The sequence below is a fragment of the Podarcis vaucheri genome (assembly GCF_965113315.1).
Source record: "Podarcis vaucheri genome assembly, chromosome: 5".
Taxonomy (NCBI): Eukaryota; Metazoa; Chordata; class Lepidosauria; order Squamata; family Lacertidae; genus Podarcis; species Podarcis vaucheri.
In genome coordinates, this window is record NC_138763.1 from 82,270,985 (window position 1) to 82,293,076 (window position 22,092).

General features: G+C 42.5%; 1 long non-coding RNA gene across 2 annotated transcripts; it reads left to right on the forward strand.

Annotated features, from left to right (window-relative positions):
• Positions 1-3,069: 3,069 nt before the first annotated feature.
• On the forward strand, positions 3,070-9,482 carry LOC309532360. Of its 2 annotated transcripts, none has more exons than XR_014219811.1 (4): positions 3,070-3,163; positions 7,670-7,778; positions 8,303-8,506; positions 9,455-9,482. It is a non-coding gene; the product is annotated as an uncharacterized lncRNA (long non-coding RNA). The 2 variants fall into 2 exon arrangements; XR_014219812.1 differs by lacking the exon at positions 3,070-3,163 and adding an exon at positions 5,705-5,919.
• The last annotated feature ends 12,610 nt before the right edge of the window (positions 9,483-22,092 follow it).

A 22,092-nucleotide genomic window follows, 5' to 3' on the forward strand; every position in this document is an offset into this window, starting at 1 on the left:
AGAGGTTTCAGAGTTAATATACGTACATCTGAGTAGTAAAAACAGGTGTCCTGATGTAGCAGAAGCTGGAAGCAAGTTCCCAAGTGTAGCTTCCACGTCATAAAATTCCCCCTGCCATCTCTTGTCAGAGAACTCAATTCAAGATGATGAAGAATTTGTACACCCCCCCAAAAAAAACCCAAATCTCCACCAAGCCAAATGAAATAAACATTTAGTAAATCAGAACTGAAACACGCCTATGCAGTGATACCTATAGGAGCAGTTGCAGGTGTATATTCCTAACCCACGAGTAACTCAGTTTTAGACCAAGAGTCCTAACCTAATGTGGAGGATGGAATTCCTCATTGCTCAACAGACAGCTCTACTGCTGCATGGGTTGATGAGCAGAAACCCTTGCAAGCAATATCTGTTTACAATAATGCTTAGTGTGAAGGGTGCAGATGATGTCCCTCACACATGCCTTGAGAGAAACTGTTTGCACAGAGCCTAAGAAGGAGGTGAGCTTACAGATATGCTCCATTGTCTCCACGTTTTTTCTGATGTGGAAAGAAATTCATTGAATTCTTCAGTGCAGCTTCTCCGAGCAAAATCCATTTCATTTTCTATCCATCTTCAGGCACACTAGAACTTTGCTTCCGAGCAGGTCTTTATTTTTTGCTAAAGTCTCTACTCCTCCCTGGAGATTATTGGGGTGGTGCATGCTTCCTTTCTGCCTGGTTGTCTCCCATAATTACAAAGCCACAGTGAGGCTGCTGCTCACCTTTCCATGTGCTCAACATCTCATCCACCCTCTTCCCTTTGCATGGACCCTGTTCCTGTACCCCAGGGCTCGGTGTTATGTAGATATCTCCAACCACCACCCTTCTCACACTCAGTATTGACAAGATGTTTTCCTGAGTGCTCAAAACAATTATGAAATGCAGCTACTCTGCTTTTTAAAACCACCTAAGCAACTGCCCACCACCCTAAAGATAGTGGGCAGTATCCAGCTAGCACATTCCATTAGTACAAGGATTTCCTCTTGTGCAATGAAACTTTCTGCACTCTTCCCTCTTCCCAAAGCACAAGGTGGCAATGGTGGTGGCCAGGTTAAGCCTCAGCTGTCAGAGAGAGGAACACTCAAAGCCTTCCATCTTGGAACTTCATCCCTTGCAAATCTCTTCTGATATCTGCCTTGCCTTTTTCATTGGAGCTAGCATTAGGTGCCTGTTGTCTTTGTCGATGGAGTTTTCTTGCCAGGGATACTGGAGTGGCTTGCCGGTTCCTCCTCCAGGTGGATCACGTTTGGTCAAAAGTCTCCACTATGACCTGTCCATCTTAGGTGCCCTGCTCGGCATAGTTCATAGCTTCTCTCAGTTATTCAAGCCCCTTTGCCATGGCAAGGCAGTGATCCATGAAGGGGATCCAACAAAGGTCCATATAGTAATGGCTATGGTTTTCCCAGTAGTGATGTATGGAAGTGAAAGCTGGACCATCAAGAAGGCTGATCGCTGAAGAATTGATGCTTTTGAATTATGGTGCTGGAGGAGACTCTTGAGAGTCCCATTGACTGCAAGAAGATCAAACCTATCCATTCTGAAGGAAATCAGCCCTGAGTGCTCACTGGGAGGACAGATCCTGAAGCTGAGGCTCCAATACTTTGGCCACCTCATGAGAAGAGAAGACTCCCTGGAAAAGACCCTGATGTTAGGAAAGATGGAGGGCACAAGGAGAAGGGGATGACAGAGGATGAGATGGTTGGATAGTGTTTTCGAAGCTACCAACATGAGTTTGACCAAACTGCGGGAGGCAGTGGAAGACAGAAGTGCCTGGCGTGCTCTGGTCCATGGGGCCACGAAGAGTTGGACACGACTAAACGACTAAACAACAACAACAACAGCATTAGGCGCAGTGCCAAGCATGGTGGATGGTGAGAGGAAGGCTCCACATACCTCCACATCCTCTTCCTGCCTATAACTTTACACACACCCCAGGAGTCCTATGTTACTATCTGGAGGAGAAGAGCGCCTAGTAGTTAGGAAGAGAAAAAGGTGTCTTAGGCATCAAGTAGCTCCAAGGATATGCATTCATGTGATCAAATTAAGAGCCCAAGGCATAGTGTTTGTCAGTGACCTGTCTGATCCATGTGATTTCATCATCCAAATGTCATCATGGTTGTATGGTGAGATAGACCTCAGCAGTAGCATACAAATCAGACCTGAGAAGTAAGGTTCTCCCCAGGACCACTATAGATGAGCTGGGATTTAAGCCCAGTCCTCATAGCTAGACTAACCACCAGCCTGCATAATAAATATAAAGAAGAAAATAAAGTGTAGATTAAAGAAATCTGAATGGAAAACAGTATACCTACTGCTTTTCCTCTTGAGACCACTTAAAGATTGTCCAAAGCTGGTTTTCGATTTGCAGAGAAGACATTCAGGCAGGCGGAAAAACTTTAAAAATAAATGAATAAAGCAATCCCGCTTTTGCTAATGGCAAATAATTCAGGCAAGCCGTCTTGCTATGAGAAGAGAAGAGCATTGGGGGACCAGCCTTCAGAGACTCTGGCTCGAAAAAGCAGCAAGCCATTGCCACCCCCTGCCAGTGTAGACCAGCTTCATGTGGAAGAATGTCTGAGGAGTACCTCTGAGTGCTTTACCAGAGGCCGGCACTTAGCTAATTAAAACTAGGAAGGAAGAAATGACACAAAGCAGGATGTTCTGCTCTAATTTACGGCTGTGCACAGGGATGATCTTGTGTGAAACTCAAAGCTGGGCACGAAAAGCATCCCCGAGGAACACCTACTTATAGCGCAGAAAGCTGTGATGGGACCAATATGCTGAAATTGAATCATTGTCACAGATGCCGCCACACTGACATGAATGTGCAAGTGAGTCCTTCATTTGTTTACTTCTGCGGGCCAGAGACTGGGAGGGAAGGAGAAGGTAGCTTCCCTATGCACAATGCAGCCCTTGCCTCTGCACACGTATGCATCTATTCCAAAGTTGCAAGAAAACAATCAAAATCCTTTGCCCGGAGAGCTCCATTTACGCAACATAAATATTATTGTTTTGTTTGTTTTGCAGTCTTTCAAGGACACCTTTCTGGGTAATGCCCTTTCAAGACAGTTTGCATTACAGTATATAAAAATGGGAAAGTAATCACTGCAACGTAAGATAAAAAGGTAAAAGCAGCCACAACTAAACAAATACTTAGCTTAATATCTATAAGGCTGGCTCCCACACTCCCCCTCCCAGTCACTTGAAATTTTCTGAGGGTCTTGGCAGACCACATAATGATGCTCTTTGAAATATACAGTGCTAGCTGCTAAAGTGGCATGCATATACAGTGGTGCCCCGCAAGACGAATGCCTCGCAAGACGGAAAACTCGCTAGACGAAAGAGTTTTCCGTTTTGGAGGTGCTTTGCAAAACGAATTTCCTATGGGCTTGCTTCGCAAGACAACAATGTCTTGCGAGTTCCTGCTGGTTTTTTCCCCTCCCCCCCCTTTTTCTAAGCCGCTAAGCCGCTTATCAGCTAATAGCGCTAATAGTGCTAATCCGCTAATCCGTCAATGGGCTTGCTTCGCAAGATGAAAAAACCGCTAGACGAAAAGAATCACAGAACGGATTATTTTCGTCTTGCGAGGCACCACTATATATATATATATATATATATATATATATATATATATATATATATGCAGAATTCAAATTTTAATACAATGATGTAGGTCAGATTCAGCATTCTTCCTGATTTGTGTTTGGATATTTTATTTATAAACCAATAACTCCCACTCTGACTCTTTCCCTTTCTCTTGTGTGCATTCTCTCTTAGCATCTTTTCCACTTTCTTGCTACTCCCTCCATTAACATGTATTGACTCTCCACTCCTTTCAAATGCTTCGTCACCCTCTCATGGCCTTCCCCCATTTTGTTACCAGCCACAGTTACTTCTGATCTGCCGCACTCACCTTCCAGGCAGAGCATCAGGTTCTAATGATGACAGAGCAGCTAGTTCAGCCACCATTCTTCTCTCACAAACATAGTTATGCTGCTGTTGCACAGAGCTGTCACCATGAACCATGTGAATGAACCTCATGGACCAGCGGTGGTACATGGTCCACCTTTGATCGAAAATGTTTCATCCCTAGAACCAGCAGCTAATCATGAATTGTTGTTGTTGGCACCCATCTGTTTTGAGAGACAATAGAGTGCACTTCTGGGGGTGAACTCAAACCGCTGTGCACAAAAATGACCTCCCCAGGGCACAAGCCTGGACAGAGGTCGATCCAAAGGAAAGCAGAGCAATATGCTTGGGACCAGCTTGGCTGCAGGAACTGCCAAATGGAGGTGTACAAAGCACCATCCAGCCAACAGAGGGACTCTATTCCAGATTTTTGTAGGGTTTACTTCTTAGCCTTTCTTCTCCTGAAGATATCCTGCAAGGCAGTGGAAGTTTAGGACCGGGGTTTTCCTTCTCCTAGATGGGCTACCTTCCCAGGTTGATGAGCCCTATCTGCCCCTCACCTTCCTCTACAGCACATGCAGAAACTGCCTTCTTGATCATCAGACCCACTGTGATGGCCTGGGAATCCAATTCAGAGGCTGAACCGGAGGAATCCCAGCCTGCACAGGAGACCCCGCCTCCAGGGCCGGCTGAACTGGGGCAGGGCCTTGATTCTGAAGTGCCTGCACCTGTGCCGGATCCTCAGGAGCAGGCACCAGGTGAATCCACTCTGGCTCTGGAGGTGGTTGAGGACACAGTGCCTACAGGTGCGCCTCTCCCAGCCCTGTCAGGGGAAGGTGAGTCTCCCCCTGGGTCCAGTAACCCTCCAGCCTCTCCTGAGCTGCAGAGGCTCAGGGCAGAGAGGCGGAGGGAACTGGTTTCTCCCAGGAGGAGTGCTCACCTTAAGGCCAGAAGAGGCGGGTCTCCTGGGGGCCAGAGAAGATAAAGACCAGCCAGCCCGGTCCTAGGTTGCAGGAGCAACGTCGTTGAAGAGCTGTTTCGGCCAGCACCCAGTCCTGTTCCTCCAGAGTTCCTGTCCTTGCCCGGCTCCTCGCTTTGGACCCCGCTTTGCCCGTGGAGGACTGTCCGCCGACCCTCGACTCAGGTCCTGGACCTCGCCCCACGGTAACCACCCCCCGGGACCAGCACACCCACTATTGGTCCTGTCCACTGGTGCCTGTCTTCACATGCAGGAGAAGTTCCAAATTCTTGGAGGGTTTGAGGCCCCTCGGTTCCCCCACCTGGTTTAGCCGGCTAATCAAAGCCATTCCCAGGGTGTGGCCGTTGTCGCACACTGACAGCTTCTAGGAGCCACAGATGAGGGATAAGGTGAGATTAGGTGACAACTGAATGCAGGGTGGCAACCAAAGATGGACAAATGACCTCAGAAGGAACACAACGTGTCCCCCACCAGAGGTATGAACCCTTCCTAACACCCCATGCAGCAGAAAATGATGTGTCTTCAAAATCTACCAAAATTAGTGCTATCACTGGGTCCTCTTCTTAGAGTGGTCCTTCCAGCCACTGCCCATTCACCTTCCCCTCTCTCTAGGCTCAGTCTGCCCAATGCCAGAGATTAAAAAAAAACCCAAGGCCTGTAGAGGTTACTGCTCTTTCTTCTTGATTCTCCCACTGCTTAGTCACTTGGGACTCAGCTATATTAGTCAAATTACAACATTATAAATGTGTTACAACACTGTGAAATCAGATGGCATTGTGAGCTTTAAAAAGGTTGTTTTCAGAATGTTTTCAGAGTGTTTTGTTTTTTATAGCTGGTGTAGATCTAGCCTTGGAAAAGGCAGGTGAAGGTATGGAAGGAAGAGAAACTGGTAGCTCCAGGGATTGGCAGTGAGCTCCAGATAGATGGGGGCCTTGGGGGGTGTCTAACAATGACATCTCTGAGTGTGCCTCTAATTTGAACTCGCATAAGAAGGTATCAGCTATCAAGTTTAGAATACCATAGCTCCTGCCTGTTTCCAATAGATTTTCATGTACTCTCAGTCTAAAATCCAGAACCACTGTGGTGTAATGATCAAGGCTATTAGGCTAAGACATAGAAGACCCAGATTCAAATCATGCTGTTGCTTAAGTGTCTGACCCAGAACATGTTTGCTGTCTCATATCTCAATACCCTCTGGGCATGAGAACTGAGGCGGTATATATTTGTTAGAAAGTGTACTATTGATAGTCAGAGCTGCAGGGCTTCCCCTGGAGGAGAATAGATCTTAGAAAGGAATGAACCAAAGGATCCATGAGACATTCTCGAGCTTATAGATTATGGAACTAGACTGGACCATTCCACCAGTAGCAGACTTGTTTAACCACGGTAGTTTTCAGACATATGCTGGTGTGACATTTCTCTCATCTTGGCAGTAGCAATGATAATGGATTCCTAAAAATTGATTATTAAGATTCAGTAGCCACTTCCACTGTCAGCCAGGATTGTTTCAAAGCGGCTGCAATTTGTCATTAAGACATAGAGCATGATGAAAGAAATTATACATGGAGCTTTACTGCAAAATGGGAATTGCAGACAAGGTGGCCAAACTCTCACAATTGTTAGAAATGGGAACAATAAATGCATTTGACATTCTCAGCTGGGTACTTATGAGTCAGAGGTGGGGTATTTTTGGTGGGGGGGCAATTTCCTGGATTTCCCCTTTCTGAATGTTTGGATGTTATTCTATGAGCCATATTGTATGACATCTCTTTGATGTGAAATTTTACAAAAGAATGGAGGGAACCAGCTTTGGGGGATTAGGCACTTACCAACATGTTTGTTTGTTTGTTTGTTTGTTTGTTTGTTTGCTTCCCACCCTTCAACCTAAGGTCCCAGGATGGGTTTCACAATATAAAAACATTTTAAAACAACTTTAAGAAATGGAGTGCATAAAACAGTATCAGCTATAATGTGCACAGTTATGATCTTCTTATAAATATTAATCTTAAAAATATTAATTGTTATAATGGAATTTATGGAGCTGGCTGATCTCACCGGGAGAATCCGCGACCAGAAAGAAGAGGACTACCAAGAAGACTAGAAGAAATTTAAAGACTATTTGAACAAATATTCTAATATTAAAGAAATGTAACCACTTGAAAGAACCAATCAGGCCTAGGATTAAATTAGACTTAAATATATAAATAAGAAAATGTACTATAAGAAAGGTAAAGAAATTGGAATACAACTGTAATATTGTTTTATGAAATAATGATATTGGAAACTGCTACATTCAAATTAAGAGGAAATTCAGATGGAGAGGATTAGAGGAAGTCAACTAAAATGTTTATGAAAATGGATTTTAATTAATTAATTGAGTTTCTTTTTTCTGTTTAGGTATTTTAAGTTTGTTATTCTTTTTTATTCTTTTTTTTCATTTCTCTGTTGTGTTGTTGCATATTTTCTCTTTTGTTATGTCTATTAAAATTAATAAATATTATTGTCAAAAAAATAATTAATTGTTATAGCACACCATGTAGCCTTTCCACACTGTTTTGGTTAACCTAGAATCTTCTTGCTTTAATATACCAGTCAGCAATGAAGAAAAATGAAAGTTCTCTGCTCATATTAATTCAAAGGGTTGGAGGGATTTTGGCTTCCTTAGCACCCAGAAAGCCACAGTGAGATTTCACCTCACATTCACGTCCAAAAAGAGCACACTGTTTGCCTTGAATTTTCACAGGTCCTCCTATTATTATTTCGAGCACAAAGAACCAAAGGACGTTCAGTGCTGGGAGAAGTTAGCTGTCTGCTGATGGCAGATGGTCAGAAAGAGGAACTCAAACCACGTGGTGAGAAAACAAAACCCAACTGATTTATTTCAAGCACATGGTCCTCTAGTTCTAATAGCTACCCGAGGCCTCCCGAGGCTCTTAAAACAGCTTTGCATCTGACAAGAAGCAGATTTAAAGGATGGCTGTGCAAACTCACTTGGGGCATTTGCCATCCATTTTGTCCAAAGGGAAGCATCATGCTGGGAATATTCTGCTTTCCCTTCCATCAATCCTCAGTAAATATCTGTAGGCTTAATAAAATCTTTAATTCCCCCCTGAAAATGTTCAGATGTTTTGCCCAAGCAGAACCACCAGATTCACCTCAGATTTTACTGTAGGTGAAAATCCATCATAAACTCCCTACTGCCATATGAATTTGCCTGGGCTTTACCAACAGTGGCTGAGGTCCTGCTGTCTGTCCCATCTACCTGTGAGTTTAGACAGCCTGATATAAAGGACAGGGCCTTTTCAGTGACAGCACCAAGACAATGGAAATCCCTGCTGGTGGAGCTCTATTATGCCCCCTCCTTATCTGTTTTCAGGCTACTTATGAAGACCTTTTCTTTTCAGGCTGCTTTGAGAGTACAATCTAGGTTTTCAATCCATTGCTGCTGACTTTGAAGTCCTCATTGCTGTCTGCTTTAATCGTTTTAAACTGGGACTGTTGTATATGTTCACATGTACTCTGCTTTTCTTACCTGTAGAACTGAGGCATGAATAATAAACCAAGCTGAATTCAGCAACATGTTGACTCATTTCTAAGAAGGACTTACTGAAACGAGAATGGAAGTCACTGAAACCCTAACATTTTCCTATAGCAGAATGCTGGACTAGATAGGAAAGGGAGAGAGCTGTGGTTCTCCTAATGTCAGACTGCAACTCCCATGATTCCTGACCATTGCCCTGTTGGCTGGGGCTGGTGGGAGTTGGTGTTGGAGAAAAAAATAATTTCATAAAACTGTATTTTCCATTTTTCCATTTTCTTTTGAGTCTGTGGCCTATCTAAACTCAAAGGTCCTGTACCTGCCTTTTACAGTACAGAACTAGCTGCTTTTAGGTACTGTACATAATGAATGGCCATTCCAGGATACTGAAAAGAATAAACTGTTAGAATCTATGGTGGCTGTGGTATGCCTGAAAATAAAATCAGCTAAGCATGACAATTGTGATTAATCTTGAATTGTTTTGTAGACACATGAAAGAGGACATTGGAAGCCTTTTAATGAACAGGAAAATTAGTCAAATAAAGAAAGACAACAAAAAATGGTTATATGTAATCACATGATATTACGATGAGGGCCAATCTGAAGAACCAAATGATTTTTGATTGGTTCAGGATGATGACATCAGGTTTGCAACTGTTAAGATTGCTGGGATCCTTTGAATGATTAATAGAAATGACATGTGCAATTTGGAATTGTATTAAAAACATTGCTTTGGATGTGGTTTTTTGCAGCCTCCTCCTTATTTCTAAGCCTGTCCCTATGCATATTTGTACTTCAATAAAGACCTATCTTTTCACTTGGAACCTGCACTTTTTACCTGTTCTAGCAAGGCTCTTCTATTCTTCAGGAAATAATGAAAGAATTTGTCAAAATACCCCAAAATATATTTTAAATGTCTGTACTTTTATTCCTGATGCAGGTTTCATCTTCCTTGATTTTTTTTTTTAAGCATCAAGCATTACTTTTGAGTCATAAATAAACCTAACCCACCCTAAACCGTGGCATGAGCACCCAGTCACTGTGTGGAAGCAGAGATGAAGGCACTTGAATATTTTTCACTCCATAACAGGCAAGAAAGCAGGTTCTCATTACTGAAGAGCTGGAAGCATACACTCTGGTAATACTCACCAGGGGCTCTGTAGCTAAGTAAGCAAAAGAATTACAGTTGCTAATCAATAAGAAAATAAATCTGGAAGGCCTGAAGACATGATATTTGAATAAAATAAAAAAGTGTTTTATTTTGCCCTGGAGAGTAATAGTAAAACACTTTTCCTTTTGAAAAAGTTGATCTTATTCTCTCGAGTTGGCCACTGGACAGTAATTTTAATCCTCACCACAGGTAGGTAACAGAACACTAGCATTTTTCCTATATCCATTATATGCATGTAGGAGTAATATTTGATCTTTTTGAACAGCATTACCCATGAGAGATTGTTCAGTTCATTATTTCTTCCCAACTATGCACCAGGTTTTTGTCTGGCGTTTCTCATGCTAATGATGATTAATAACTGTGAAAGATATTCATCTTTAATTATTTATCAATACAATGCCTGCCCTTGTGGAAAACATGCTAATATATTATTTCTCTTCTTTCAAACCAAGAGAAGTTTCATCATGGGGTAGGTAAACGTTTGAGATCTGAAGATCAAGGAAGCTGTAGGGGAATCTGCTACTTGAACTGGACATCTTGTGGACCATGGCTGGGACTGAGCCTAGTGATCTCCCTGGAAATGTGAATCCTTAGACTTTCCATTGAGCACAGAGAGTAACAGGGATTTAAGTAATCAGCTTCTGTGTATGGCATTCAATAGGAAGGCTCTAGACCAGACTCATATAAGTACTAGGAATCTGGTCTTCAGCCATTGCCTGATCAACATAGTATGCTCCATATACTACCCTCTTCCTCATTTCTCACACTAGTTCAAGGCTTCAACTCCAGCAAAGGATGGAAAGGAGGTTGGGTTGAAAAATCTGTATCCCACATCTTTATTTGAAGGCTACTCAAGGCTAGGGTAGCTATGAGTTCTACCCTACAATTCTACGTTTGAAAGGCTATCCGGTCCAAATCTGGTTGAACAATAAAGAGTCATAAGAAGGTAGAGGGGGAACCTTGAAGTTGCCCATCAACAAATTGACATGGGCAGCAGATTGAGCTGTACACAGGTTGCAGTCTTCCCCGCTATGCTGAGCTGTATTGTGTTTCTATTTAGATTATAATTATTATTTCTAAATTCCCATCTATACATACAAAGATAAATTTTAGCTGGGCATGAGTTAAGTGGTAGCCTTACATAAGGCCCAGGTCTGGCCCTAACAGGAGTAACAGGAGTAACTGGGGGCTTAGCCTTGTGTTCATATTGCGCTCAAATTTATGGAAAGAACCGTGTTATCTTTGTTTCTGGCAAATATTCCATAAAGTTATTATAATACATCAGATTGAGTCTTATTAGTTTGAAATATATGGGGAAATCACTGAAGAGCCGCCCACCATGAAACTGGTGAACGGACACTATTGAAAACAGCCGCCACATATCTCTTGATCATTTCCCACTACTTTCTCTTGCTTAGCAATTATTGGTTCACACACAAACTCTCTTTATTGACTGCTCAACTTTTGAGAAATCTAAAAGTAAATACCTCAGAGAGTAGTCTTAGACCCTTGCTATCTCTAACACATTCTTTTAGCTGGGCCTAATTATTTCCGGTCTTTCCTTTATCTATGCCTCTTGTGACTCCTGCTGTTACTTTTTTTCTTTTGTGTTACTCACTGATGGGATTCTTCTATTCAATGTGTGTTCTTATTGGGAGGGAGGGGGAGAGAAAAGAAAAGAACCTTTCTGAATATGTTTTCTGCATGGAAATCTTCCTGCATCCAAGAGCACTTTTAAACCCTCTTGTTTGTACCCAGCTTGCTACACATACTGCATTAAATCCATCTCTCTGGTTCCATTGATTTAAAAAGCAGTTTGGGGACTAAGAAAGCACAGGTGCAGTCTTGGAAAGTTGTATGAGAACATTCTGCTGATGGTCCTTCTATTGGGGGATAAAAAAATATCTGTTCTTTCCATAGCATCGCTTCTAATGAAGAGGGGAAAGCATGACATGACAAGAAAATGTGGGAAGGAAAAAGAAATCTCTATGCTTCCATCTTTGGCTAGAGGATGAGATCAGGTGCGGGGAGCATTTATTTAGTCTGTGGGCCACATTCCCTTAGCGAGTAGCTTCTAGGAACCACATGCCAGTGATGGGTGTGGCCAAAGACAAAAGTGGTTGAAGCAATGGTCACTGACCCTTAGCTTTGTACTACAGGCTATATTCTAGCCAGACAAAATTGAAAGGTATCTCCTCAACACACAATCTCCATCCTTTCAAACAAGCAAGAGGCCTTATCACAGTTCAAAGACACATTCAAGCCAGGCATAAGAGAGCATGGAGCAGGAAAAGTGAGGGGTGTTTCCTGGTGAGGCAAGTGGCCCATGGGTTCCATTGATAAATTTTGAGGCCCCCATTCATTCCCCAGGCCAGAGGTTTACTACCCCTGATCAAGAGAGAGCTGTGGATGTATTAGGCTAAGATTTAGCCACTGAGAAAAATCAATTCTCGGCAGCAAACTAGGGACCTGTCAAATGTGCAACTTGCAGCATTTTCTGCAGGACTTTTTTGTTTAAGAAGAAGAAGAAGAGTTTGGATTTGATATCCAGGTTTATCACTACCCAAAGGAGTCTCAAAGTGGCTAACATTCTCCTTTCCCTTCCTCCCCCACAACAAACACTCTGTGAGGTGAGTGGGGCTGAGAGACTTCAAAGAAGTGTGACTAGCCCAAGGTCACCCTGCATGTGGAGGAGCGGAGACGCAAACCCGGTTCACCAGATTACGAGTCTACTGCTCTTAACCACTATACCACAGTGGCTCTCATGTAGGCCCATTTAAGTGTAGGCCCTCCACTTTTCATTGGGACTACAGCACAAAAACCAACCTCCATACTCCAATAAAGAAAAGGGCTTTTTTGAGAATCAATTCTTAAATGGTTAATAATAAGATATATTTCAGCTCCTCAATTCCATCACATATCATATAACCAATGTATCTCAACAGGCCTTTTCCTAAGTTACTCACTCTCCAGTTATCCCTCTTCTGCTGGTCAGTCTTGACCACACTGGTGTCTCCTTTAATTTTTCACTCCTCTCTGTCCAGTCTGGTCCAGAATTCCATCCCATCTCCTCAGGCATATTCAACACGATGGTAGCTTCGTATGCAATGCTGCTGAGCTTTAGCCTGACAGAATTGTAAACAGAAGTGGACACATTTAACTTAATTTGAAGCCACTTGGCTTCCCAAGTTTGATCCATGAGACTTTTAAGGACCACATGTTCTCTGGCCAAAAAGTACTCATTCAGCTTACTTGCTGATTTGCAATGAGGGTTGGCAAGGGTGGGGGGGGGGAAGCTTCTTCACCTTGCCTCTGAACTTTAATATTGCCCTAAACAATTTTGTATAATGCAGGATAATATCTATTGTGTTGTAATAACTATGGTACCTTCTTGGACAGAAATAATCATCTTTTGGAGCTTTTGAATACTCTGTGCCACAGTGTATTAGTGCGCTGAAAGGGGCTATAAAATCTGCCTTGGAAAATTAAGTCACAGCACTAGATGCACCTACCACAATAGGGAGATCCATGAAGCGCTGATTCTCTCTCTCTCTCTCTCTCTCTCTCTCTCTCTCTCTCTCTCTCTCTCTCCCTCCCTCCCTCCCTCCCTCCCTTTCTCTCTCAGCAAATCTAAAGCAACTGAAATCATCCTGAGAGGGGAATACATTGGGATTCCTTGATTTAGACCACACTACAACTGAAAAGTGAGGGGGATTCCCACAAGTATCACTGTTTCCCACCCCTACATTGTCTCACCCCTAAGCCATGACTAATTGAAAAAAGGAAAGAATAGGAGACAGGAATATAGGACATGCTTCAATAGGTTCTGATATTCATTTGCCCTTCCGTCTTTTTTTCTTTTTGTATTATGTCATAATATCTTATTTTGTACACAGACATTTAAGCAACACAACAGGTCATAACATTAAGATGAGAACAAACCATTCAAAAATTTACACATGTCCTCATTTCCAGGAGAGCAGCCACAACTGTTATGGCCTCATTGCATTTCAAATGATGCAAAGGAGATTGAATGTAATTATGACCCATCTGAGAATAAGAGTTACAGTCATTTATTTTGCCAGAGATGCCACACCATTTCCAGTTCCACAGCAATTAGTTTATTTTGCACAGATCTGTTTTCTGTGTTGTCATTAGCTGATGTGGAAATAAACCTATTTTAAAACACTTTTTCAGCCCACTACTATGCACTTATGTTCAGAAATGGACTTTTTTATTTTTAAAGTTCCACAAATCCCACTCACCACTGGGTGAAAATTGTTCATGCCTTTTGAGTGCCCTCTGGAAAATAATATTTAAAGGTCATGAACATATTCAGCAAAGCTTCCAGTTCATCTCAACAGTTAAAAAGTAAACAAATAAAAAAGAAGTTTCTAATATTCATTTCAGCTCTAAAATCAACTATGGTTATCACACCAGTATTTGGGGCTGCTTCTTTAAAAAGAGGTTACTTTTGAGCTGATGAGATATTTCTAGCCACTTAACCTGTTAGGTACAACTTTTCCTCCCATTTCCACCCACCCCATCCTCTTCAGCATTGCGCAGGAACGATTTGACATATGCAACAGCATGCTCTTCACTGCAAGCTGTGTTCTCATCCTGCAGATCTCATTAAATGTCATTACCGAACACTGGTAGCCATGTGTGGAAGATGTGTTTTATATTTCTCCCTTCCCCAAGCATCCAGATAAGTTCCCTATCCCTCCTACATCAATATGATTCAAACGACAATTAAGAAAGCGCCACTCATTTGCCTGGTACTGGGGAGTGCTGCCTGTGCCTGATGGACAGCAACACATCATTGTGTGAGAGAGACAAAGAAATCAATATTGTGTGAACTCCACAATCGACTTCAGCAGGGCATAGCTGACATCCCTTGGTATGTCTGAGGTTGGGGTTCAGGACTAGGGGACGTGAAGTAGCAGTGGCTGTACTCTCTCTAATTTTGTGTTATGCCATGCCCCCGCAGCAGCCGTATTGCGTTATGCCACACCCCATGGCCGCCATTTTGTGACTGGTGTCCCCAGCTCTTTCTTAAAATTCAAAATGTGTCTGCTGGTCCAAAAATGCTGGTGGCCTCTATTGTAAGTTACTCTTCTAGACACGTGAAACCCTGAACATGAAAGACGTACTCAAGAAGACAGGATGTGAAGTCAACCACAGAGTAAGCGCTACAAAACCTCACACATCTGGGCATTACTATAAAGATTCCCTCAGCAAGAGATGTAGCTTCCAAACTGGTTTGAGCTTCAGCCTCATAGAACATAAGTATTGCCTCTTCAAGAGATCAAACTCCTAAAGGACTATTAAATGGAGATGGGGGGGCTCCCACCAATTCCCCCAACCACTGCTTTGCAGTTAATTGAGCATTTAAAGGAAGCAATTTCTCACCTTCAAACAAAAGATGCTCTTTTCAGCGGCAGATCTCGCATAAGTAATATTCTCAAATGCAATACATTCATTTTAGTAGTTTTCCATTTCACAGAGGCTCCCATTGAGACAATTCAATCTTTTGCGAATGTAGAGAAACTCGGGGGGCTAGCTTTGCAGCATCCCTGTGGGGTTCCCAGTCTAATGTGAATGTTTTTGCAGAGAGCCACAATCCAGTGTCACAACATCCCTATCAAATCCCCATCATTTTACCTACATGCCATGCGTATACACAAAAAAGGCTTCACGTGCTTAATTCTAGTGTGTGAGTCTGCTGTGAAATACATAAGAGCAAGTCCAGACTAAACAAGGATTGCAACAGTGAATGTCATTGAAATCATGAGAAAGCTCGGTCCATTATCTGCCTTCCCTCACAAGAAAGCCACCACAGGGTAGTTGCACTTAAAGATTGATGTTAATTCATTGTCATCCCCGCATGGCGCAAACTCAAAGGCATAAAGCCAGATATTTTTGAGAAAGCCCCGTGCTTTTATCTAGCTTTGCACAATTGTTTGTAACAGCAGCTGCTTGTGTAATTGCAAATTTGCTGTTCTCCTAATTATACCTTCAATGATCTTCCTTAGGCTGTGGTCCAGTGGACCACGGGAGAGCATCCCAGGACTCACAGCAGCGCAAATCTCTCTCCCTGTAGGCAGAGAAGCAGGTTTGTAGGTGAAGGAGGAAGCCTTCTCATTACAGAGGCGAAATGGTGAAACCCTCCTGGATTTTAGGTTCCATGATGGTTCCTGGGCTCTCTATCACCTATTTTGAGTTATTATTCAACTACCTGGCTAATCAGCTCCAATATGTGGAATGAGGGAGAGGGGCACATCTTGTCCTTCAGCTCAGTTAGCCAAATTTATTGGGCCTAAGTTGGTCTGGCAGTCAAGAGTAAAGGCTGAGCAGCTTTCAATGCCACCATGCTAAAGTTCTCTATTCATTTCATGTGCATAGCTGGGTGAGAAAAGAGAGCAAAGGCCAGTGGGTGGGGCTTCCCTCCATCCTTGTCCATCCCCACCTCACTTTGTGCAACCATTGGGAACCTGACAGGTCCTAGAAGCCATGCCAATGTAGAAATTCTAAAGAAGGATAAATTTCAGTGTATGACAAATGCCTTCTTAATTCACTCATCTGTAAATAAACTATAGTTCAGATGTGAGGAGAAGTCCATTGGTCACCATGGCCAGCTGAAGACGTTTTGCTACCTGAGGCAAGGACCACGGGTACAAAACTGTATGGGAAACAACCCTACTAGAAAAGCTAACCAACAAATTGAAATTAGCATGGGGACAAAAGAAAGAGATGCATTCGCTCCAATGTGGCTCCTGTTGATTACATATACAGCCCAACAAAGATCTAACCCCACCAACAACATTCAAATTGATACCGCTAATTTGACCCAACAACTCTCTCCCCCTCTCACACAAAACTCACTGCAATCAACTGAATGCAACAAACCACACTCTGGGCTCTCCAACCTCTCACACTGCCAACATACATACATACATAGCCTATCCATGTGACACTGGCACAGAACTCTGCACATACACTATGCAAAATATTTATTATTATTTATTTATTTATTTATTTATTTATTTATTTATTTATTTATTATTATTATTATTATTATTATTATTATTATTATTATTATTATTATTTATACCCTGCCCATCTGGCTGGGTTTCCCCAGCCACTCTGGGTGGTTCCCAACAGACTATTAAAAACACGATAAAACATCAAACATTAAAAACTTCCCTAAACAGGGCTGTAATGAAATATCATTATCCCACACATCTCTCTTCCCACAACCTCACAGTGCTTATGATAGCAGTATCTCACACTGAATGTAACTGACCTGTAGAAAGGACTCTATGAATTGAAAACAGAGACATTAAATGTACCTTTATTATCCATGAAAATATTTCAATCGCAACATATATTTCTTTTTAAAAGATGGCAATCTCCACATTCCAAGTATTGGGGATGCCTAGAGTGACAGCTGAATGTTACTTCCTGTTGATGATGGAACAGCGTCATCCACCCACACCTGAAGGCAGAAGGCTGGCATAAAGGATACAGGGCAGATCATGTGGCATGCACATCTCTACCCCACACTGCCACTTCCTATGCCCTACCCTACCCCAAACATTTGGCATAAAGGCAGCTGCCTCACTCTGCCTAATATAGCGCCAGACCTGCCCAACAATTTCCCAAAATTTTCAGAGCATCTAATTGTATTCATCAGAATGAAATTAAACCTTTGGGTTTTTTTTTTTCCTTTTTAGGGAGGTGAAGGTTTCACACCTTTCTGAGTACACCTCAGTTGCTAGTACAGAGTATTACAGTTCAACGAGTTGCTAATTGACACCCAATTATAGAACAATCTGCCATCTCAATCAAGGACCTGAATCAGAACAGAAAGGATTACGAAGCTGGATATTATATGGCCTAACTTAGCATCTGGTTATATGTGTTCTGCATCAGAGCCCTAGAGCAGGGTTTTTTACACTGGGTTTCAGAGAACCTTAGAATTCCTTGGAAGCTGAGCAGGAGTTCCTCCATGAGAACAATCAGTAACGGCAGACAGTGCTGGATTTATGTATAGGCTACGTAGGCTGAAGCCTAGGGCCTCTAAATTTAGGGGGCCTCGCCAGTCTGCCCTCTCCCTAGTGCCACAGTCTCCCCTCTCCCAAAATTGCAAACCCAAGACTGCATGTGAGGGCAGGACAACTTGGGCCTCTAAATCTAGGGGGCCTTGTCAGCCTGCCCACTCCCCAGTGCCGCAGTCTCCCCTCTCCCAAAATTGTAAACCCGAGACTTCATGCAAGGGCAGGGCAACTCAGGCCCAGCAACTATGAGATTCAGGGCTAGCCAGTGGGGCCCAATTTGAAGCAGTGGGGCACAAATTGAACTTTTTTTTTGTAGGGCCCCAGTGCACAGCCAAAGTGTGCAAAATCTTATAGATATAAATAAAATCAATCTAAATTGCCCTGATGTGAGGGGCCCCTTAGGAGCAGCACGCGGGGCCCATTTGGCCCAATTGCTCCAATTGCCTTAAGGTCAGCCCTGATGAGACTGTGCAGGGGTTGAACTGACAAGCCCTGCACCTTCTAGGTCCCTGGTGTCACTATTCAGAGTACAGACTCAAAGACTTGTTATGGAAATAAAGGGGGGCACATTGAAAATCAGTTTTGTCACCTCCCCCCCCCGCAAACCTTGAGACAATGAGCCCAGTCACCTTTTATTCACAGTCGTATAAGCACTACACTACAGCATGGCCATAAACCTGTATGTTCAACCGCTGAAATATACACCCAATATGTAGCAATGGAGATTTATGTTATTGCTTTATGAATGAGCACTATGTTTTATGAATGGACTCTGTATTTTGTGAATTACCTAAGAACCACCAATAGGGAGCTCTAGAATCTGACAGCTAACCAATTGGGTACTACCAAACAGTGACCCCTATTGTTGAAAGCAGGCAACCAGCAGGAAACGCTTCAGCTCAGCCTTTGCACCGTTGACTGAACACCCCCTGCTGTGCAGATAATGTAGAAAGCTCATAAATTGTATCCCTTCTGGCATCCTGGCCAACTCTATTACGCTGGTGTAAACCCTGGTGCACCAGAAGCCCAGAATAGCAGCAAATAAAATCCACTCATCCATCAGCAAATGATGACTTGTCAACCAGTTCTTCCAAAGTCTTCCTAAATTATAAAGCTCCAAAATACAGGCCAAAAGTGAGCAGCTCTGAGAAGAACAAGGCATACAATGGGCACCACCAGTGAAAAGGCCCTGCTCCATGTAGCTCCTGCCCTGTCATTTGATAGGGTGCCCACTTGCCCTCCTTCTTGACATGGAATGCTCTCTGTTGGAGTCTCCAGGGCCTGTACAAAGACCATAAGAAGGGAGAGCAGGGACCTTGAAGTTCCCAACAGCTGTTAAGCAAGCAAGCAAGCAAGCAAGCAAGCACACAGGTCACCTTTGTCATAGTCAAGATGCCTATTCCTGGCCATGCCTGCACCCAATCTTGTTTTTGTACAATCTTGTTTGTTCTCAACAGCCAAAATTATATTATCAACATATACAAGCAGAAAAGTTGTTTTCCTTCATTTGCAAGGAATCGTACAAAATAAAGTGGCACTAATAAAGAAAGGTTCCAGGGTGGCAACAAAAAGCAAACAAAAAATGCTTTTGCAGTTCATCCAAACTATCCAGCAATATCAAGTTATATGAAAACTGGTGCTATTAACAGTAATCCTTCTAGTTGGTTAATTGGTTCGGCAACTTCCATGCACATGACATGTGATGCTAATTATTTCCCCAAAGAGTTAAATGATAACTAATCAGAGGCAGCTACAGTTGCAAATGGCAACAAAATATCTGTGAAAGGAAGAGGAGCAGGTTTGCTCAAGTGTGTTGCAGGTAGAAATACTGTTTGTAATGAAGTGAGAGCAGTAGTTTACTTGCTTGAATTAACAAATAAGAAAGTTTTGAGAATTTAAATTCTAGATTAAAATTGATTACTTAATTGAGAAGGGGATTGTAACAAAAACACTGGGGCCTAATTTGAATAGTAAAGTGTCTGGTATCTGGTGGGCAATCTCATCCTTTATTTCCACACTGTGGCTGCAGACCAAAGCACTTGTCAGGAGAGCTATGAGATTCAGGTGAGGGTCAGATGCCTTGTCAATCCCAGCAGGTATATAACAGGAGGACCAGGCAGGCCTGTGGACTACCAAGGCCATCTTAGTGCTCAATTAGTGCCCATCTCAACTTTCCTAACATTAATTGTTGTAACTCTGAACATTTCTGCCAGGGGCAGAAAAAATACCACCTCTGCCACCATATAGGCAAAGTAAAGAAACCCAAACATCCACAGGACATACTATGCTCACCTCCTATTTCAGACATGTAAGGATGTGGTGATGCTGCCATGCACTAGAGTTCCCTAAGGTGCGCTAGGTCTCACCTCATCTGTCCCTATGGTTCTATAAGGAGATGGTCCTGTTTGTGGGCCAGAAGTAGATGAGGTGAGATCTAGCATAGCCTGATGGATGTCCCCAGGCAATGTTGGATTCCTTCTTGTTTTCTCTGTTAACATATTTCCTTCTTTCAGGCTTTGACTTTTCAGACTTTCATTTATGTTGAGTGTTCCCTTTTCATGAATGTGAAAGAGAGGGAAAGGTTATTAATGATTTAGAGAGCAGTCTCGGTGTACATTGCCAAGTTACATAAGCAAAAGAGGCAGATCCCTCCCTGGAAAGAGCTTCCAGTCTAATTATGGAGAATGAGTTTAAGTGAAACAAGGGCTCAACTGAGGTGTTGAAAAATATGACAAGAGAGTGACAAGAGAAATAGCATGACAAAAGAGTGGATGTACAATAGTGGGTACTAGCGAGATGACGAGCACAGCAGCCAATCAGAACAAAAGAGAAGAAGCAAGAGTCAAAGTCTTAGGTTATAGGAGAGAGGCGCTATTCAGAGATGACATGGATTTGCTCCAAAAACTTGGTGAAATTTCATTCTAGTTCCATTTCTATTGTGTTCTTTGAATAATGTTCCTTGAATTGCAGGAAGAGATGTTTGTGATTTTCAATCTCATTTAATTTTGATATCTGTTACCATGCAACTCACCCATTTTTTCCCCTGACTGCCTGGCTTTGTGAGGGAATGAGGTAAGAGATATAAGTTTATTTTCCATATTAGCTGAGAGAGTGTCTTGTGCTATCTTCTTTTTGTATAGCCGCTGACTAGGGAGGGGGCAAATTTCAGCATGCAGACAAGGTCAGAATATTTGTCAGATGGGTCTTGTGTCTTGCAATCTATTATAACTTGGTTGATTTCCAGGCCTAGTTACCACATTATTTTCAAAGTCATCAAAACAAAGCTCATTTTCCCAGTTATTTTAGCATGGAATCCTAGAGATGCCACCAATTCTATGTCAACTGAAATTTATCCCAGATTTTGAGCAATGGTGTTCTACTGAACTAGAAACCAGCTTCATAGAGGGCTTACATGGGTGAATATTTCTTCTGAAGCTGCCCTCATTTCTAGTGGCATTCAATTAAGTCCTACTCAGAGTAGGGCCATTGATGTTAATGAACATGACTAACATAGATTCATGAAATCCAGCATTTAGTCAACCTGCAATGGGAAACAATTCAGCCCAGCAGGTTAACCACCTTAGTAGGAACTGGACCCTGGTTTCTCCTTCAAGTGCTAGTGTTGAGCTGCCCGTTCATGAGAGATCTTGAGAATAGGATCAACTAATTAATGATTGTCAGTATTGTTCCCTGATATTTCCAGCTTCTGCCATGTTAATTCCATCCCACACACCCACACCCGTTCATTGCAGAAGGAAATGATCAGATTTGCTTAACCTGCATGATATGTTGTGGTTTTTGCTACAAAAGCTCTGCATTTCACAGTGCTGTAGTCAGCACAGTATTATTCTCAGTGCAATGCATGGCAGATGGAATCTACACGATATGTTTCACGGCACTGAGAACGTTGTCTTCTTATTCATCTTATTATGTCAACCTGACTTTTCCAAATGATGATCATGTGCTACTGATGACAGTTTCAATGATTTACTGCAATAATCCTCGAAGTAATTTCGTAAAACCTATGCACCAGAAACATCAACTCTCAATTCAGCCTTGCTGAACACTAAATACTGATTTCCTCAAAGATCCCATAATACTTGATCAAATTAAGAGTGACATTAGAAACTCCACAGAATTTAATGACTTGCCTGCATCTCCTGTGGGAAACAATTAATGCAAACTCCCATGACACATATATTTCCTTAAAACACCCCTGGAGAGAAAATGATCGCACTGATGTCTACTCAGAACTTCACAGAAGTACAAATTAAATTCTTGGAGAAGATCTGCAGGCTTGCTTAGTCCTCTGACATGCTCCATGAACTTGCTGCCATTGCAGGAGGCTTAATAGCCTTTTGATTAAAACAATGGATTATTTACTCCAGCTATGTATG